The 11,981-nt window shown below is 44.8% G+C and overlaps 2 pseudogenes across 1 annotated transcript; one reads left to right on the forward strand and one right to left on the reverse strand.

Annotated features, from left to right (window-relative positions):
* The first annotated feature begins 3,163 nt into the window (after positions 1 to 3,163).
* On the forward strand, positions 3,164 to 4,609 carry LOC145992508 (glucose dehydrogenase [FAD, quinone] pseudogene; annotated as a pseudogene).
* Positions 4,610 to 5,678: 1,069 nt separating this feature from the next.
* Positions 5,679 to 11,636, reverse strand: LOC145992790 (glucose dehydrogenase [FAD, quinone] pseudogene; annotated as a pseudogene). The gene is made up of 2 exons (XR_014442209.1): positions 11,565 to 11,636; positions 5,679 to 8,233 (listed from the first exon to the last, which is right to left on the reverse strand). The product of XR_014442209.1 is annotated as a glucose dehydrogenase [FAD, quinone] pseudogene (transcript).
* Between the last annotated feature and the right edge of the window lie 345 nt (positions 11,637 to 11,981).

Here is an 11,981-nt window from a genome sequence, read left to right on the forward strand (position 1 = left end):
TACTTGTGCCTCCACCGAGTTTCGAACCCGGGACCCCTTGATTACAAGGCGACGACGCTACCACTGCGCCAAATGTACGTAGAAAGTTTGAAAACCATTTGAGGAATTAGGGCCATAACCTCATTTGGTCGAGCTTATAAAGTTGTAACTAATGGTTAACACTATCAAAAGTTTTAGCCAAGTCCATAAATGTGGGATTGCTTCCTAATATCAGAAATAAGTTAGTATAATAGTAATAATAATACGGCACGACAATGGGTTTCCCGCGTCCAGTTATCATGAATATGAGACGGGCATGGTCAAATGACAGTATGCATTATCATGAAGTCATTATCTCGTTAAATATTTCTTTATTCTCCACAGAAAACACAAGTACATTGAGCAATGGTTGCCGTTGATTCATGATTCCATTTCAACACAAGCACTCAAATACAAAGCAATCTCTTTCCGAGATAACGTTTTCACATAAAAATAGATAGATACGTGTATTGATACAAAAAGACCGCAGCAAAATGTGAAGAAACGCGCTTCTATATTATCGGGCATTATACATTTCTTGTCTCTTACAATGAATAAATGATCATTGATTGGGCGATGATACGAGATCTATCTATCTGCTGCATATATATACACAACGTAAGTGCTACGGAAGGGACAGCCATTTGGAAATAAGTTGTACTCATTTCCGCTTTTGATCGTGATACGAAGTATTATTTACAAGGAAACTCTCTAAGGTAATTCCCGATTAGGAAATATTTCTAGCTGTTTAGAAATGGTGTTAGATGCATTTTGTACTAACGTGAAGATGCGTGCGTATACTTTCGTGATAAGATTGCGAACAGTCCTAATTTCGAACACTTGCTGCCTAAACAGGATTAACTTCGAAGGGCAGTGTCCTAATTGCGAACACAATATCTGCCTTTGGAACTACAACTTTCTCTCCCATTTCCTGCGTGTTTTAACGATTTTTTTTAAGGGGCTAACCTAGAAAATTCGACATGATTAAAGTCGTTGCCGAAGTATAAATAATTTAATAATAAAAGTGTGGCCAATTATCTACATACGACTACATACTGCACACTTCTTAACTGAAAAAGAGCTTCCTCATTTAATAATATAATTATTAATTTCAAATTCAAATTTCAAAACATATAACACTGTACTTAAAAATGTATGTATAGCATCAATCCCCTCATACCTGATAGTCAGAGGCGTCTCCTGAACGCATGCGGTGCATGCTGCGCATGCGTCAATTGTGGGAAAAAGGACAGCTTGATCTGCGACGACATTCATGAGCATTTCTACATTCCAATTACTTCATATAGGAGAAGTATCTATTTTACACGAGAGCTCTGAACTAAGCTTATATTACATTTCTTGGATCTGAAGTGACGCATGCATCAATTGTGGGAAAATAATTATTACTTTCTTCCACTTCAGATCCAAGAAATGTAATATAAGCTTAGTTCAGAGCTCTCGTGTAAAATAAATTCTTCTCCTATACGAAGTAATTAGAATGTAGAAATGGTCATGAATGTCGTCGCAGAGCAAGCTGTCCGTTTTCCCGCAATTGACGCATGATGCGTTCACGAGACGCCTCTGCTGTTAGTGCTCCTAGCCACTTTTTCGTCAACATAAAGAAAATAATATCCATCATGATAAGTCAATAAGGTTGGCTATATTGTTGCTAGTCAAGCCAGCGGTCTCTCTGATTCACTACCCTTATTTGTGTTTGAAAACAGTTTTTTTAGTTACATGTGTTCGCAATTAGGACATGCAAGTATTTCCTCACTTGTATGTGTTCGCAACTAGGATGATTTAGGCAATGTTCGCAATTAGGACATAACCGGATGAAGTCCTCAATTCTTTTGTTAGCTTTGGGACAACATTCCACCTAAGCAGCAACTACCACGAGCTGCCATTCACTTTTAAAACAAGCACACACAAATGAAAGCACTGAAGTAGCCTAGCTGCTACTTCGAAGTGGGAGATCACGTACAAAGGAGTGTGCGAAAAAAACTTCTTGCTTCGAGGGTAAAGGGGAGGATGTCGTTCACTGCTCATTTAATTAATTTGCTATATTTTACTTCAATTTACTGCAACTTTACGGTAATCGCGTAGATGAGGATGACATGATGAAATTGATGAAGGGACATTCACAAGGGACACTCATGTCCAGGTAGGGATTGAAATCGGGACCCCCCGGCGTCTAAGCGCACTGTGCTAAACATTTCGTCACGGAGGCTAGCGTTCTCACTTGGAATCAGATGTAAATAGGTATTGGTCTTGCTCATTATTGTAATTATCATAGGTCATAACTATTAGAAAACTTTAATGTATGACATATAGCTCTAATAAAGATCAGCAGCTATTCAGTCTATATGGTGTGTGACTGCCACGCGAGAGACCCGGGTTGATTTCCCGGGATGGCAAATTTCAGGTGAGAAAGTCTCCAGCAAGTTCCACGCATGGCGTGGCTCTGTGGGTCACCTGACTTCGAATGAACCGGAGGGAGAGGGATAACCCTGGGGAGGAGAAGCAAACGGCTGATCACCTCCACAAATGGCCTAGATTATGAACGTTGCATTACCTTTATAATTACCTCTCTAGGTTAGTATGAGAGTGACTTATGAAGGGTGAAATTAGGAGAACCACAAATTCTTGCCATGGCGAGAATTCGATACTATGTGTCCTAAGCTCGTAGCGTACTAGAGTAAACATGCTATCACGAGGAGTGGCCCTATTTTATGTTAAATTGATTTTTTTTCTTCCCGCGCAGGCGGCACAGGGAACTTCAGACGCCATGGCTTCCTGTTCCTGTGACTACGTGGACTATCCGATCCTGGACAACTCGTGTGGATCAACCGCAGTTGGTTTCATGAGTTTGCTCCAGACGCTGATCCACGTCCAGTGCACCATCGCAGATCCGTGCAACAGGGTGATCTCAGTCAAGGAGCCTTTGTCGGAGTACGACTTCATCGTCGTCGGCGCTGGGGTGGCGGGATCGGTAGTCGTCAGCCGACTGAGCGAGGTCGAGGATTGGACGGTGCTGCTGGTGGAAGCCGGAACTCAGGAACCATCTACTGCCCAAGTGCCGGGGTTCGTGACGAAGGTGCAGGGTACCCTCTACGATTGGAACTACACCACGGAACCTCAAGGGCTGATGTGCGGTCGTAGCGGAGGTGCTTGCGCCTGGCCAAGGGGTAAGGTTCTCGGAGGAACGGGGGTGTTCAATTACATGATGTACGTCAGGGGACACCCAAAGGACTACGACGGGTGGTTGGAGGCCGGGAACACGGGATGGGGATACGACGATGTTCTTCCCTACTTCTTGAAATCGGAAGACAACGGGAACCCTGATTTGGTCGATCCCGGTTATCATTCTGTCGGAGGGTATCTTCCAGTGGAGCAATTCCCGTATCATCCGCCGATAACGCAGTCGGTGCTGGACGCTGGGAAGGAGCTGGGATACGAAACGGTCGATATCAACGGGAAGAACAGTACGGGGTTCACCATAAACCAGGTGATGGCGAAACACGGCGTGAGGTTCTCGCCTGCGAGGTCGTTCCTCCGTCCGGCCAACAACAGGACGAACCTCCACGTCATCACCGACTCGCTTGCCACCCGAATCCTGATAGACCCTGACACCAAAGTGGCAACTGGCATTGAGTACCTCAGAAACGGACAGACCGCGACGGTGAACGCGAGGAAAGAAATCATCGTTTCGGGGGGAGCCATCAACACTCCGCAGTTGCTCATGCTGTCTGGAATCGGACCGAGAGACCACCTGGAAGAACTGGGCATTGACGTCATACAGGACCTTCCCGTGGGAAACAACCTCCACGACAGCGTTGCCTACTACATGGGCTTGACTACCAACGAATCAGATCGCAGGATACTAACTGTAGACGCCGCCACAGAGTATCTGGAGAGTCAGAACGGGCCATTGACGTCCACCGGCCTGGCGCCACTCAACGGGATGATCAGCTCCAAGTTCGCCGAAGAGGACTACCCGGATATTCAGCTGAAGTTCGGCGGCTACATGCCGGACTGCACGGACACGGGATCGCCGGACGAATGCTCCAGCGGATCGCCACCGGATTGCGGCAGGAGACCGTTCAGCATGGGGGTCGCAGCCCTTCACACCAACAGCAAAGGGACCCTGAGACTTCGCACCACGAACCCACTAGATAAGCCGGTGATGGACCCGAAGTACCTGTCGGAACAAATAGATGTGGACACCTTGGTGGAGGGCGCCAAGTTCATCGTGAAGCTGAGCAAGGCCGAAGCCCTGAAACCGTGGGACGTGCAGATGAACACCAATCCGGTCGCCGGATGCGAGGACTTTGAGTTCGGGAGCGACGAGTACTGGGAATGTGCGGTGAGGCACGGAGGCAGCCCGGACCACCACGAGAGCGGGACCTCGAAGATGGGACCAGAGGGCGACCCGGAGGCGGTAGTGAACCCGCAACTGCAAGTGCACGGCTTGAGCAACCTTCGAGTCGCCGACGCTTCCATATTCCCGCACGTGACCAGCGGAAACCCAACAGCAGCCATCATCATGGTCGGCGAGAAGATTTCGGACATGATCAAAGAAACGTGGATATAAAAAAAATGCATTCTTCGATTGACAGGTGCTAAAATTTTTACAAAAATATTTGTTTCATGGAAAAAAAGGTTAAATGAAAAAAATTCCCAAATAAGGAATTATTGTTACTAAATAAACAATTATGTAAAATAAATTCAAGTGGTCAAGATGTTTTCAGTTTGCCGATCGAACACAACTAATATTCTTTCACAAACTTCTCAACGTGGAATCCAGCGGTACAACATCTTGGTCATCATTGAGTTCATTAAGTAGAAATGTCATTAGAAGCTATACTGTACACAATTTGTTTTGGTGTTGTGTTTACCAATTACAGAAGGGTTCGATGAGTCCAGCGCAAATTGCATCGCATGGTAATTACCCGAGAAAATTGAAGGATGGCACTTTTTACTTTGTAACTTAATAATGACCAAAATGTGACTTACAGTGTTTTATCCCCGAGCACCTCAGTTGATCTCCACGTGAGAGATATATATCTCGGTATTTCTTGATTTACATTACACCTTTTTGTCTATGTATCCAAATCAGGATGATGAGGTTGAAATGAAATTGCTGAAGCTACGCTCATAAGCACCGTCGTTTGATTTGAACCAGGTTGACTGAAATCACTTTGAGAGTTAAGAAACAATATATGTTATCATGTTCAAAAATAATATGTACTGCAGATCCCAGAATGACCTTTGCTGCTTTGCTGAATCTTGAGTTCATTCGATGATTTCTGTAAGGCTCTTAGATACTCTTAAAATTTTCGAAGGAAAAAAATGCAAAACAAATGTATGTACTGAAACATGAAGCTCATACTAAAGAAAAATGAAATTCCTAAATAAACTGGATACAAACTAAATTTCTGTATCTTTAAAACTCCTAAATTAGAGTTTTATGTGAGACATCATACAAGCTTTATGACTAAAATTTCGTCCTAACTTTTAAAGCTTATTCTTGAACGAGGTGTAGGGTTAAATAATTGAAAACAGTTGTGTTATATTCGCGTATATGGTTAATGGCGTAGAAGTCTCCCCCAATGATATAATAATAAAGTGACAATAGTATAATAATAAGCATGCTATAAAATTAGATCATTTTATTAGTTTATAGTATTTACATATTATTGTAAGCTAACAACCATACCATAATCACTATTATTATTGTTATTATTTCTACTTTTCAAGATTTATCAATGGCCTGATTCCTCCTACTAGAGTAGTGCATGGAATTACTTTCCCTCGATCGTACTCACTCGAATCTCCCACCCTCGAACGTATACAATGAAATATAATTTTAATTATATAAGACACACATAAATAATATATCTGTCCTGGCAGTTTCAGCCCACAATCATCTATTTTATTTTCACACGTGACTGTGTATTGGTAGGACAAAAAAAAACATCACATGATGACTATGTTTACTAAAGTTTCAATTTCACTTCACTTCACGATACATACAGTCCGTCACAAAAAATTAGCACCACTCTAAAAATTTGCATGTTTAGAGTGATTTAATAAAATTCGTTATTTTTATCCACCCTGTACGCACCCATGGCTCCACCCTTGCCATTCTCCGGTTCACAGATTCTGTTACAAATTTAAAAGAGCTACCATTTAATTTTCACTTGTAATTGTCATGCCATGCAATTTGTACTGGACTCACTGAACCCTTTTGAAATGGGTAAAGATAACACGAAAACAATTGATCTACAGTGTGGAGATTAATAACCTTCCTGTTTCCATTTGCCCCAAGAAACGCATAAATAAAAAAAAAAAACACTTCACTGTCAATCTAAGAATGCATTTACTGTTGTTGCCACGTTTCCTTGATCATGTCCGAAACTTTCTCGCCGACCATGATGATGGCTGCTGCTGGATTTCCGCTGGTCACGTGTGGTAATATGGAAGCGTCGGCGACCCGAAGGTTGCTTAGGCCATGCACTTGCAGCTGCGGGTTCACTACCGCCTCCGGGTCGCCCTCGGGTCCCATCTTAGCGGTCCCGCTCATGTGGTTGTCCGGTCCGGCTCGGCGCCTCGCCGCGCACTCCCAGTACTCGTCGCTACCGAACTCGAAGTCTTCGCATCCTCCGACGGGGTACGTGTTCATCTGCGCGTCCCACGGTTTCAGAGCCTCGGTGTTGATCAGCTCCACGATGAACTTGGCGCCCTCCACCAAGGTGTCCACGTCTATCTGCTCCGACAGGTACTTCGGGTCCATGACCGGCTGGTCTAGTGGATCTGTGCTGCGTAGTCTAAGGGTTCCCTTGCTCTCCGTGTGAAGGGTTGTTGCCCCGATGCTGTACTGTCTCCTGCCGCAATCCGGTGGCGATCCGCTGGTGCATTCGTCTGGAGATCCTGTGTTGGTGCAGTCCGCCATGTAGCCGCCGAACTTCAGCTGAATATCCGGGTAGTCCTTTTCGGCGTACTTGGAGCTGATCATCGCGTTGAGTTGCGAAAGACCAGTGGACGCCAATGGTCCACTCTGGCTCTCCAGGTACTCTGTGGCGGTATCTACAGTTAGTACCCTGTGGTCGGACTCGTTAGTGCTGAAGCCCAGGAAGAAGGCAACGCTGTCGTGGAGGTTGTTTCCCACGGGAAGGTCCTGTATGACGTCAATGCCCAGTTCTTCAAGATGGTCTCTAGGTCCGATTCCCGAAAGCATGAGCAACTGCGGAGTGTTGATGGCTCCCCCCGAAACGATGATTTCTTTCCTCGCGTTCACCGTCGCGGTCTGTCCGTTTCTGAGGTACTCAATGCCAGTTGCCACTTTGGTGTCAGGGTCTATCAGGATTCGGGTGGCAAGCGAGTCGGTGATGACGTGGAGGTTCGTCCTGTTGTTGGCCGGACGGAGGAACGACCTCGCAGGCGAGAACCTCACGCCGTGTTTCGCCATCACCTGGTTTATGGTGAACCCCGTACTGTTCTTCCCGTTGATATCGACCGTTTCGTATCCCAGCTCCTTCCCAGCGTCCAGCACCGACTGCGTTATCGGCGGATGATACGGGAATTGCTCCACTGGAAGATACCCTCCGACAGAATGGTAACCTGGATCGACCAAATCAGGGTTTCCGTTGTCTTCAGATTTCAAGAAGTGGGGAAGAACATCGTCGTATCCCCATCCCGTGTTCCCGGCCTCCAAAAACCCGTCGTAGTCCTTTGGGTGTCCCCTGACGTACATCATGTAATTGAACACCCCCGTTCCACCAAGCACCTTACCCCTGGGCCAGCCACAAGTCCCTCCGTTCCACCCGCACATCAGCCCTTGAGGTTCCGTCGTGTACTTCCAATCATACTGAGTCCCCATCACCTTCGTCACGAACCCTGGCACTTGGGCGGTAGATGGTTCCTGAGTTCCGGCTTCCACCAGCAGCACCGTCCAATCCTCGATCTCGCTCAGTCGGCTGGCCACGACCGATCCCGCCACCCCAGCGCCGACGACGATGAAGTCGTACTCCGACAAAGGCTCCTCGACTGAGATCACCCTGTTGCACGGATCTGCGATGGTGCACTGGACGTGGATCAGCGTCTGGAGCAAACTCATGAAACCAACTGCGGCAGATCCACACGAGTTTTCCAGGATCGGATAGTCCACGTAGTCACAGGAACAGGAAGCCATGGCGTCTGAAGTTTCCTGTGCCGCCTGCGCGGGAAGAAAATAAAATTGTAATTTAACAAAGAATATCATCCCCGTCTAGTTCACTACACATTTTGACACAAGCTGTAAATGCATTCCATTGTGAGACTGATGCAAACAAACCAAGCAGATAATAAGCGATGTTCAAGTCCAAGAGATTTAACAATTGCCTGTTTGCGGTTATTACGGTGCATGTGATTTGTTAACACGTACCGCGTGATTATACACCAGACTGTAAACCGTTCGTAGTGCACAGGGGCAGATAGATAACATAAATACCACATGACACTTTTTTAAAAAATGAATTTTAAAAAGGACTTGAGCCTACTACTTGACGCTTCGCTCCACTCCAACCTAGTGTTGTCTAGCTGACCTTGGAGTTCGATAGGACCAAAGAATAAACACAGATTTTCGTTAAATTGTCAAAACACACAAGCGCCGTCTGTTTTGCAGAAATGTTCGACTCTCTCTGCCCTCACGCGTCTAGTTGGTGCAAGACCGATTTGTATATTTCGTTGATTTGGTGTCAAGTAGTGTATTTGTTGCCTACACCGTTTGCACTACGTTCTGGAGCCTTGTGGTGTGTGGTATGTGCTAACGAATTTAATGAACATTTAAGCCATATAGCCCACCAAGACGCAGGAGAACGCAGCAACAGAACTTATGTTCTGTTCTATTGAAATCAAATGGTGTCACGCCCACTTCAAGCGAAACGCGTGAAACCGAAGCGCAGAATTTCCGTAGGTTACTACGATGGAAAATTTCGGTTGGCCACGTCTCCAAATGCCCTCTCGTCTAATTTAGCGTCTCTTCGTTTAGCTTCGGCAAGCGATAAGCTCGGCCGCGCTGAAGCCGAGCATGGAAAATGTTCCGCGAGACTGTGTGGTTCGGAGCGTGGCAGAGCGGGACATGGGTAGACTACACTCGGAAAGGCACATGGAATTTTCAACTCTGAGGTTCGGGGTGGCGCATTTCCGGCGTCTCAGTGGGTGTTAGGTATGAAGCAGAAGACAAGCCGTTGTTGAATCTTCTGAACTTGAACACTGCTATCCGTCTAACTGGTTGAACGTCATTTCCTAGCACCGGTATACATATGAACTACACAGTGTCAAAACATGCAGCAAACTAGACGAGGTGCCGGCCTCGTGGCGGAGTGGATAGCACATCGCGCTACGAACCCAGGTGTCCCGGGTTCGAATTCCGGGCTGGGCATGGGTGAGTGTCCATTCATCAATTTCATCACATCATCATTCATCTTTATCTTCGAAATTAGTCAAAAGCGGCACAAAAGCGAAGTAAAATAAACCAAATCAAAATCAAATAAACTACAGGGTGTCCCAAAAGTCCCTTAACAGCCGTCCTAGAGACGTGTAGTGCAGAGATTGACATGATTTGAGTATATAGTAATATTGTAGGGGTAGGAGGAACATGATTGCTGTGTGTGACCATGGCGGCGGCCATCTTGGTATCCGCCATATTGGATGGAGGTCAATTTTTTTAAATGGGAAGGTATATGTGTGGCACATAATTTTAGGCTAGAATTGCACCAGAAACAAGAATATGAAGTCAGTTTTCAGATATCTTTAATCTGTGAAAAGTTATAGCGCTACAAAATGTGCTCAATGTGCTCGCCATGCTCCCGTAAACACATCCGTAAGCAAGTCTCCCATGCACGCGAACATTCAAAAGAGTTTCGGGAGTGACAGCGGCACAGGCCTCAATGATTCGTTGACGAAGGTGACGCATATCACGTATTGGAACTGCATAAACCATGGCCTTAAGATGGCCCCACAAGTAAAAATCAAGAGGAGTAAGGTCTGGGGACCTGGCTGGCCACTCTCTTGGTCCTCGTCTGCCAATCCACCTACCAGGAAATTGAACATCAAGGTACTGCCGAACAATGTTCCCATAATGAGGTGGTGCACCATCATGTTGAAAAAATTCTGGGAAAGACCCATCCGGCATACACACTGAAGGTAAGACAAGATCGCGTAGCAACTGCAGGTAGGTCTCTGCATTCAATGTCCCCTCAATGAAAAATGGACCTATGATTTGGGTATTCCAAATTCCACACCACACCATAACTCTTGCTGGCCCAACCACGTTCCCCGGGTTTACCCAGTGCGGGTTCTCAGAGGACCAATACCGCAAGTTTTGACGGTTGACCTCACCAATGGTATAAAAAAATGCCTCATCGCTATGCAGAATGTTTCGCCAGAAGTCAGGGTCACGTTCAAGTTGCACGACACACCACTCACAAAATTCCACCCTCCTGTGAAGATCATCTTCACTGAGATGTTGTTGCGTTTGCATCTTGTAGGGATGACACTTGTGTTCTGGCATAATCCTGCTAATCGAACTCTTGCTAACACCACATTGGGCGGATAGTCGTCGAATATTTTTTTCACGAATGATGCCAGAACTGCCGTTGTTGTTTCTTCATCCGTGGCTGTTTTTGGTCTTCCCGATCGACATCTATCGTGCACTGCACCCGTTTCTTTAAACCGCTTCATCACATTGGCCACACTAACATGCGACACTGGCGACAATGTCCCGTGAACTCCTTTCGGCGGAAATGAGGATGATCTCAATTCGTTCCTCATTGGATATCATCATGTTCTTTGTCACTTACACTTGCAACAAAAGAGATATGATATCAGTTATCACAATTTCCATACTTTATCATACGTCATCATTTATTCAACATTGCATCAATAACTTTTCACAGATTAAAGATATCTGAAAACTGACTTCATATTCTTGTTTCTGGTGCAATTCTAGCCTAAAATTATGTGCCACACATATACCTTCCCATTTAAAAAAAATGACCTCCATCCAATATGGCGGATACCAAGATGGCCGCCGCCATGGTCACCCACAGCAATCATGTTCCCCCTACCCCTACAGTATTACTATATACTCAAATCATGTCAATCTCTGCACTACACGTCTCTAGGACGGCTGTTAAGGGACTTTTGGGACACCCTGTTTAACACCATTAAGCCATGTTTGCATGATAACCAATACCTCAATATGCTGACCAAAGGCGGAAATTTATTTTATTTTAAAACATAAACTAAACGTTACGTTTCAACTTTCTAGCAAGGCCATCTTCAGACTCCGTATCAAACACAAATACTATTTTCTCATTCGTATTTGGTACAGAGACTGAAGAAGACCTTGCTAGAAGGTTGAAACGTAACGTTTAGTTCATGTTTTAAAATAAAATAAATTTCTGCCTTGGTCAGCATATTGAGTTTTGCAAATCAACTATACGAGGCTATTGGTTACTTTTTAAACAGCAAGAAGTCTAGAAGTCTATCTAATTGGGAATTACCTTAGAAAGTTTCCTTGTAAATGATACTGTCACGATCGAATGAGGAAATCAGTACAACTTACTTCAAAGCTGTTGACCCTTCCATTGTACTTACGGTGTGTACATATATATATATACGTGCCACATAGATAATCTCTTATCATTGAATCAACTATTATTTAATCATAGTTACAGACAAGGATTTAATTCCAGATAATATACAAACACGTTTCTTTATTTTTGCTTCAATGCTTACGTGTAAATACACGTTGTGAACACGTTGTCTTTAAAAAAATATATATTCCTTTGTATTTGAGTACTTGCCTTTAAATAGAATTGTGAATCAACGACAATCATTGCCAATACACGTGTGCTTTCTGTGGAGAACAACAAAGTCTTTTCTGAGATAATGGCTTGATGATAAGGTATAGTGTTATT

This window comes from Lepisma saccharinum, chromosome 9 (assembly GCF_977018435.1).
Source record: "Lepisma saccharinum chromosome 9, izLepSacc3.1, whole genome shotgun sequence".
In the NCBI taxonomy this organism is placed as follows: Eukaryota; Metazoa; Arthropoda; class Insecta; order Zygentoma; family Lepismatidae; genus Lepisma; species Lepisma saccharinum.